The sequence below is a fragment of the Mastomys coucha genome, unplaced genomic scaffold (assembly GCF_008632895.1).
Source record: "Mastomys coucha isolate ucsf_1 unplaced genomic scaffold, UCSF_Mcou_1 pScaffold4, whole genome shotgun sequence".
Taxonomy (NCBI): Eukaryota; Metazoa; Chordata; class Mammalia; order Rodentia; family Muridae; genus Mastomys; species Mastomys coucha.
The window spans coordinates 4,648,311-4,657,837 of NW_022196910.1; the positions used below are offsets into that span (position 1 = coordinate 4,648,311).

Here is a 9,527-nt window from a genome sequence, read left to right on the forward strand (position 1 = left end):
ACTATCACATGAAAAAAAAAAAAAAGAATTGAGTGCATTAATGAGCTGTATAGTAATGCTAAAAAGAACTAAGAAATGAAGCTGGAGAGATGATCCCATGGTTAAGGGTGCTGCTGTTATGCCCCGAGTCCATGGGGAACTCAGATGAGCCCAAAAATTTCGAAGCCTGCTGCAACTTGCACAAGAGTCTTTGTTTATTTCGAGTCCTGACCCGGATCACATGCCTCGCACTCAGGGGAGTGAAATGCTGTAAACATTTGCTAGGGCAGGACTGAAGCTAAGAGGGAGATTAATGAGTATCTGTTATGTGGTTATCGGGAACTGATTTTACGGCTGGCCACAATTGTCTGTGAATTCTGATTACCTTTTTCTATGATTTAAACACGGGGACCTGATCTTTGAACTTGTTATTTCTTTAAGGCCCCAAGGAAGGCGCCTGGAGAGTTGGGCCGCTTATCAGGACGAGAGTGCCAGCTCTGGGGGCACAGAGGTGGAGAGGGTGTCTCCCGCTAGCACACTCTGCTCCACGAGATGTTTTCGTTAAGTGGGGTTTATGGTCAGTGCCATTTTAACACTAGACTGGGTTCTCTCAGAGCTGCCAGGGAGGGGCAGGGAGCCCTGAGCTAGCTGCAGGGGGACACAGCACAGAGACCAGCTGCCTGCATATAGCGCTTGCCTGGGGCAGGAGGGAAAATGGGAGCTTCTGTGGGAAGAAATGCAGGGACAAACTGTCTATCCACAACACTGGTGTTTATTTGGTAAGGTTTTAACCACGGAGAGCTAGCACTAATAACTTGGGGGTCACAACCCAGCTGCTTTTACAGAGGACCCGATTTCTGTTCCCATGACCCTTGGCCAGCTCACAACCCTTCTATAATTCCAGTTCTAGGGCATCAAACACCCTCTTCTAGTCTCTGCAGGCACCAGACATGCACACACTGCACATGTACACAGCGGGAAAACACTCATAGAAATAAAATATTAAAACATCTTTTTAAAAACTGGCTAAGAATCCTGATGAGGCAGCATATGTCTTAAAAAGTAACACTTGAGAGACAAAGGAAAGCAGAGCTCTGTGAGTTTGAGGCCATGCTGGTCTACAGGGTGAGTTCCAGGACAGCCAGGGCTGTCTAGAAAAAACATATCTCCAAACAAAATAAACAAGCAAGCAAAGCATTAAAATAGCTAAGAAAAGCAACTTTATAGTGGATTTAGTGGTTCCAAATGAATCAGTGCACGGTTGACTGGCTCCATTTCTTTGAGCCAATGACAAGGCAGAACAGCCATGAGAATCAGTTTAAGAGAAGAATGTGCACTCCATGGAAGTTGAGAAATAGAGAACAAGGTGCTTCATACAAAATACGCAGTTCAGGGCCATACTAATAAACCCTGCTGGTTACAGTTCCCAACCACAGTCAGTTTACTTATGAAGCTAACAGTGAAGAACTGAAATTATAAAGTTAGAGTAGTTATAGCCCAAGAGACTCCCTTTAACCTCCAGCATTGGACACAAGCCTTGAGTGTGTGACTCTTTAAGAGATATGCTATATCTAAACAAAAATACAGAGGTTTCCCTTTATTTGTATTAGGCAAAATATCATTTTTCTTGTTCCAAAGATTTTAATTATTCATCAGACATCCCAGATTTCATAAAACAACCTTATGATTGACTAGTGACATGTATGTTTGGGAAATAATAAAATGCAGCATATTCTTGATCAAAACTGTTTGGTATCAGTGGAATTCTAATACATATATTTTGGTGAAATCTATTGCAGAAGATTCCTAGACCCAAGCAAAATTCAAATTAGAATCACAAATATTTGTAAAAATATACAGTCTCAAGACAGATATTGGTGGGTCTTTTGCTTATATTTTATTTTTGTGGTCCTTTTGTTTGTTTTCTTCATCTTGAATTTACTTAAAGCAATCAAATTCCTTTATTTCCAAGTTACACGCAGCGCTGAGATGTAAACGACAGAAGCAGGTCTTAGTAAAAGAGCTTCTTCACCTGCTGGGTCTCTTCTGGGTCCCAGTTACACCCTAGAAAGCATTTCTAAGAAACTCTACAACTCTCTAGAACTTCCCATTAAAAACATAGCCATAGTAAAATTCATTTAAATAGGATATTTTTACTAAACTATATATTCACTTAAGTATCAAGCAACAGAAAAGCTGAAGTTTGAGGACATGGATTTAAGTCTTATCTTCTCTGTTTATTGGCTGCTTTTTCCTGTACTAGTCAGATTGAACTTCTTGTGGTTGACCTGTTGTGCCATCTTTGTACCTGCTGTAGCCAAGCCTATCTCAATGGAGCCAACTCTGTTGCCCTCGAGTACAGCATGGTCCTGCTTCGGTAGGGTTGGGCTCTCATATACTGGAGGAATCCTTGGGGCATTATTTGATATCTTCCTTTTCTTTGGTGGAGATCTGAAAGCAGGGTTGTCGTTGTCATCGTCATCATCAGATTCCAGGAATAAGTAGATATACCTAGGTTTTTTGAAGCTTGACCCTAAGCTGTCTTGCTCACTCACACAAGCATTTTCACTTTCATTTTTCCTGTATACTAGCCGCTTGATGGGCCATTTCCTTGGGGTGTGCTGAGAAACAGGACTGTTAGACACTGTGCCCAAGACACTCCTGGGGCTTTTGTTGCCTGGATCTTGTCCCCCACTCCGAAATGCCTGGAGATTGGAGGGAGCTGGTGAGGGAGGTGAAGATTGTAATTCAGGCATGAACGCAGTGTCCTGGATATCCTCCTTATTGCTGGAAGAGGCTTGGTCATCAGTGAGGACAACACAGCCAGGTTCTCCCACCTGTTTCCTGGCCTTAAGTGGATCAAGAATTCCATCAGATTCACTTCTATTCTTAAGCTTGCCTTCAACCACTTTCACCATTTCCTCGTCTATTTTATAGTTCTCTACAATGGTGATCTCAGTTTCCCCTGGTTCATGACTTTGGTTTTGGTCAGAGTCAAACTTCACATGGGGCAAATTTGGGGCAATTTTTGGTCTTACTACCAGACTCACTTTCTCTTTGTCCAGTGTCTTTTCAGTCTGCAGCTCATCATTTGAATTCAAGACAAATGTGTCTACCACCACTTGTTCTTCCACCAACCTTGATTTATCTTCCTCCTCTGTGATTTTGGCTTGACAAGAATTGGACAAGCTCTTAACCCTCTTGGTACTGCCATTAGCCATCAACAGAGGCGCCAGGCTCTCATTCCCATCAAAGACTTTGTCATATTTTGAGTTATCATCTGAGTCATTCAAACAAGTACTAGTGATGTTAAACTCTACGTTTTGGGAAGAGCCTACCTTCCATTGTTGATGATTATTGAGATCCATGAAATTAAAGTTATGTTGATTATTATGCCACAGAGCTGGACTCTCCTTGCTCATTTGTTCTTTCTTCTTGAAGATGTCTTTATACTTTGGGCTTTTCTTTTCTGAACCACTTTTGGAGGGCAGTGATAATGTATACTTGGATACTGAAGTGGAATGAGCTGGCCTAGTTAAGGAAGAGCAATTGGTATGGAGCTGTTGGAGCCTAAAGGTAGTACATGTCTTTGGGATTTTCTGTTGGAAGGTATCTTCAACAAGACAAATTTCCCTAGCCAGATCTTGAATGAGCTTCATGGTCTGCACTGTCTTTGGGATCTCATCCTCATGGTCTGGCAGAACTTCTTTCCTTGTCCAGGCTTGAAAAGCCAAATTTAGAGCTTTACAACCACGGACGAAGTAGGACGCAGGACATCTCCCATTCTCCCGCAAACCTTCAAAGATGTTCAGTATGTGCTTTCCCACATGCCAACAGATGGTCTCAAAGCTTGGAAACTTGAAGAGGTTTGCTGTATTCAGATGCTTCTCAGTCTCATAGGCTTTGAGCTGCATTTCAATGTTTAAACTGTGTAAGAAGTTTCCCCTAAATGCTAGGCAATCCACAGGAGTCAGCACAGCATAGATCCAGCCTGTAGGAATGAAAAGTGTCTGTCCTTGCTTCACAGAACACTTGTAACATCTGTCTACCTGGTCACCAAAGAACGTTTCCTTTTGGTTAGAAGAGTTGCTCCAACACTCAAAAAGGGTCAGGTTAGCATCTGTCGGGTGGATCAGGTAGAAGATCTTCTCACCCTTAAGTACATGGTACCAGACTGAAGTGCCACCAAATTCAATGTGAAAATCTGTATAGCTATTCTGCACACTCATAAGGCAATACTTCTGTGCATTGGGTTTCTCAAAGCCACACTCTTCTGGCCATAAGTTTTCAATCCACGAAAGCTTACGAACTACCTTGGGCATCTCTACCATGTCAGAAAGCCTAGTACTAGAGAATTCCAAATTAATAACATTAAAGACCTTTTCCCTTTCCCTGCTGTAATAATATTTCACAAAATCTCCCAACATCATCTTGCTGCTAGCCTGACAGGCCACATCAATCACATCAATCTCTCTATCAGAACCAACATATTGTTCAACATCTCTGACAGTGAATGATGTCGGTGGAAGTGTCATGCCCAACCCATCCTTCTTCAAGACAAGGATAGGTATACTTAAGCTACTTTCTTCCAGGAATTCCACTGTCAACTGACTTCCTGTGGGCTTCAAAATCACTTTGTCAGAGCTGTCAAAAATCTTACCCTGGATTTGCTGAATAAAGATAGGGCTCCCAGTCTTCACTGGCTCCCTCTTGAGAGCTTCATGCTCTTTAGATGATCCATACCTTTTTTTCATAGTGGAAGGCCCAAATATAGCCTCACAGTCTGGGCAGTGGTAGATATCAATGTCAACAGCTTTTTCTTCTTCAATCCCAACACAGCTACCATGAAACCAGTCCTGGCACAGGTCACACTCAATCATGAAGTGATTCGCATTGTAAGGCTGTCGACAAAGGCAATACAGAGGCACCGAGGCCATTCTCACAGGTTTTAGAGCAGACCAAGGTTTGTGGTGTTAAAAGAGGATGAGAAGGTAGCAGCAAACATCCTCCCTTGTTGATGATGGGTCACTGGGGCCCAGACTTTAGAGTTTCTTTCACTGTGAGAGAACAGAGAAATAGTTCTATGTCCTGCTCTACCTTTGAGCCCTTCCCAGGCCACTTTCTTTGGCCCTGAAGTCAGGTGGTATCTTTCTGGTGTTTCATAGAAATACCTGAAACCTCTTAAGAAGCTTCTGTAACCACTTTGTTGCTGGTCTCTTGCTTCTTGGGTTCTAGAATTCTCCAGTCCCATCATTATGATGCAAACTACAGCATAAAGAGTGAAGGATGGGCCTAGAAAGAGACCCTCTCTTATCCACAAAAATAGGAGGGACAAGAGATCAAGAAATCCTTCCAGTTCTGGTCAGGTTATTAGAAGGTTACCTCAAAGTCTTTAAGGGCAAGGCAAACAAGATGAGGGTCTCAAGTCACAGTCCTGGAGTTGGGGTCAGTAATGAGTATCATTATCCTCAAACCTAAAATAAACCTCAATTTTGAGACTTTCAACATGACAGAGATTCCTTCACATCCCCGATCTCTTTGAAACTGCTGTAAATAAACAAGAACAACAAAACCCTGAAGCAAAGATTTTTTTTCCTCACAGCTCCAAATACCATGCATTTCTTTGCAGCAGCCACCTCAGACTGAGAAGGGCTCTCTTGTACTCCTATTTGACGAGATTTTATTTCCATTCTGTAACTCCCCAAATTTATGAGAGGCTCTTTATGCCTTTGTGACTGAAATAAAGCTTTTCATACTCCAAACCTAAGAGGAATGTCCTTGATTGCAAACCCTACATGGATCTCTTCAGTCTCCAGGCTACAATTCCTCAACCCCTGGGAAATGAGTGAGCCCCAGAGACTCACCTATTGAGCAAGGCTTCAGTAAGAAGTGGCCCGAAGGGGCTGGCTACAGCCCCAGAGACCACACACTTTGAGTTCTGGGATTGTCAAGAAAAGCTTGAAACATTGGCCACTTCCAGAATCACAAGCTGTGTTGCTTTGTGCTTGTAACCAGCAGGCATCTTGAGACAGCCTTCAAGATGCAATCAATCACTTAGGGTTTTGTGGGAGGAAAGTAGGGACTGAAGACAGGCACATCAAGGATATAATAGAAGCTGAAAGACCTGAGTTCAATCCCCAGCCTCACATAGTGGGGGGAAAGAAAAACTATCACAAGTTGTTTTCTGATTTCCACAATACTGAGGAAGAACACTCACACATTTAATTAATCAATTAATGATTATATTCTCATGAAAAAAGCCAAATGGGAAACTGACAAAAAAAGAAAAAGAAAGAAAAGAAAAGGGAGGCATGGAATTGGTGGATGTTTCCCTATAATGTAGCCAAAAAAATGTAAAGAATCTATTATATTTACTCATTTATTGAACAACTATTATATGCAAGGAACTATTATAAATCAGTGAATAAAAGTAAAAGATTTTCTACCCTGGTGATGATCAATATTTCATTGTTGTGATAAATGGTATTTGATTAGCAAAACTACCTACCTTATTTATGTGCTGCTGAACTTAATTTGAATTTTTTAATTGAGAAGTTTGCATCTGTGTTCACATGTTGTTCTAGGCCTCATTCAAAACTAACAACCTGGCCTAGTGAGATGCACAAGCCTGAGTTCAATCCCTGGGACCCTCATGGTGGAAGGTGAGAACTGAGTCTCATAAGTTTCCTCAGACCTCCATACACTGTGCCCACACAAAGAAAATATTAGCTTTCTTATTTTTTAAAGGAAAATGTGTGCTGTAGAAATGACTCCACAGTTAAGAGCAGTTGCTGTTCATCCAGACGACTTGAATTTGATTCCCAGCATCCACACAGCAGTTTACAACAGTCTTCAACTCCAGCCCTATAAAGTCAGACACCTTTTAGCCTCCCCAGGCACCAAAAATACATGCAGGGGAAAAAAAAAACAAAAATAAAATAAAATACATATAAAATTAAAATAAAATAAAAATAAAAACCTGGCAGTCTTACAAAGTCTTTGTAAACAAATAGATCAAGGTAGTATTTTTCTCCATTATTTATGTCTTCTTTTAAATCCATAATATGTTTTTATACTTTTGTAGCTTTCTTCCTTTAGGGAGTTGAATCTCTGTCTCTATCTCTGTGTCTGTCTGTCTGCCTGACTGTGTGTCTCTCTCTGTCTCTCTCTCTCTATGTGTCTCTGTCTCCATCTCTGTCTCTTTGTCTCCATCTGTCTCTGTCTCTTTGTCTCCAGCTCTGTCTCTGTTTCTCTGTCTCTTTTTGCGCATGCACACATGTGTAACTATTTACATCTGTGACACATGTGTAACTATTTACATCTGTGTGGGGCATATGCGTAGACCCAAAGTTCACACTGTCTTCCTTGACGATTCCCCACTTTATTCATTGAGGTTCTCCTTGACCTTGGTGCTTGCTTGTTCTGGCTAATCTTATTAGTCAATTTGCCTTGGAAATCCTCTGTCTTTGTCTTCTGAGTGTTGGGATTATAGGTGGCCATCATGCCTTCCCTGCTGTTAGATGGGTTTAGTCTTCAGTTCTCACATTTACTTGCAAGGCAAGGACTATATTCACGAAACTACATTCTCAGACTCCATTTTCCTCTTAAATACATCCATATATAATTGATTAATTTTATTATGAGCATGATTTTTTAAATAAAATTCTGCTTACTATGGATACAATAACAATAAGTGAAAAAAGAGGCCATGAATTTGCAGGAGAGCAGGAAAGAATATATGGGAGAGTTTGGAGGGAGGAAAGAAGGGAGAAATGGTGAAATCTTACTCTAATCTCAAAAAATAAAAATATATAAAAATAATAAATAGATTTTCATTTTTAAGTGTTAAAAAGTTCTGGTTGCTATTTCTAAAAAAGAAAACAAAAAGGCCAATTGCCAAAGAAAGTCTGGAAACACTTCCCCACCTAGGCTACATGCGGCAAAGAGTCTGTACACAAAAAAAAGCCTACAATATACACACATGGCAGAAGTGGGTAAATGTCTTAAAATGGGGCCATGGACCCTGAGGTCTAATGCTTTTGACCTTTCTCCCTAGCAAACTAGCCTACTCCCACTATTGAGGATAATTTTCTTTTCCTTATAAATTGTCTCTCCTTCTATTCTAAGCATATGTCCCTGGCTCAGTGCTTTGTCCTGGGATAGAAGAACCTGAAAACTTGACCCAGTGCTGCCAGGACTCTCAGTTAGAAGCTACAGAGCAATGAAAGGCTGGAGACCAATATGCCCTGATAGGTTATGTTATGTATGCCCTGTGTTATGTTTTTTAGGGGGAGGTGAAACTGTAGTTGCTATCACTATGTCTTCTGGATAATGCTTTGGTTTGGGTGTCTGTGGAGTTGCTGGTTCCATGGTTATGTCATTAATTCTAGCACTCAGGAGGCAGAGGCAGGTAGATCTCTGTTTGGTTTTAGGACTACCTGATATGCATAGTAAGTTCCAGGCTACCCTGAGCTACACAGTGAGACCCAATCTAAAACAACAAAAATAACAAAAATTTTGTTTATTTTTGGCTTTTTTTTTTAGATTTATTTATTTGTTATATATATGTAAGTACATTGTACCTGTCTTCAGACACACCAGAAGAGGGTCTCAGATCTCATTACAGATGGTTGTGAGCCACCATGTAGTTGCTGGAATTTGAATTTAGGACCTTCAGAAGAGCAGTCAGTGCTCTTAACCGCTGAGCCATCTCTCCAGCCCCTGGTTTTTGTTTTGTTTTGTTTTGTCTTTTATTTTCTTTAAGGGGAAGGTTACAAGGGCAGACGTGAGGAGAGGGGGAGATGAGTGGGACTGGGGTGCATGATATGAAACTCACAAAGAATCAATAAGAAGTTGAAAATAAAATAAAATAAAATAAAAACAACAACAGCGAAGTCCTGATGGTTAGGCTAAGTGTATGATTCAGACAGTCTTCTGCATAAGAGGATATTAAATTTATCCAGTCACTTAAAATGCCCCAACTTTAAATCGTCCCTCTATGAATTTGCAGATGCTAAATGGTAGTTTTCTACCCTGGGTAGAGAGCACAGCAGAACATACTGAGTTCCCAGTGTTAAGCCTTAGAACGTCTCTGCATCAACACCAAACATAGATCCACTTTTGGCCTCTGTTTCACCAGCTGGTCTGACTCTCTGGTATAAGGATATTTATCTGGTATTATTTTGTAGATAAATGGGCTTTCCATGTGACCCTGGTCAAAGCAGACACAGGCCTAAAAAAGGAGACAGTGAACGAAATCAATCAGAATTTACCATTGATGGCTGTCTCTGGATTTTATAAGCCTTCAGTAGATTCTAAGAGTTCCAAAACATACATCAGAAGAGTTCTGTATCTAGATGGAATGGCACATTCCTTTGGACTCCTAATCTTATTTCATCTCTAAATGTTATATACATTGTTTTTTTAAAAGTAATACATTATTTGGATCTTGCCTTCACGCCTACTCAAAAAGTATCTTTTACTCCTACTACAGTTAATCATTCTGTTTTTTATATGTAATACTTGATTTTTTAAGTTTGTTTTTTTTT

General features: G+C 40.7%; 1 long non-coding RNA gene and 1 pseudogene across 2 annotated transcripts in view; both read right to left on the reverse strand.

Moving 5' to 3' along the window:
- LOC116075766 overlaps window positions 1-9,527 on the reverse strand; it is a 28,420-nt gene that overhangs the window by 6,045 nt on the left and 12,848 nt on the right. The gene's annotated exons all lie outside the window — the stretch shown is intronic.
- Window positions 1,562-5,223, reverse strand: LOC116075753 (annotated as a pseudogene). The gene has a single exon (XR_004112710.1). The product of XR_004112710.1 is annotated as a histone lysine demethylase PHF8 pseudogene (transcript).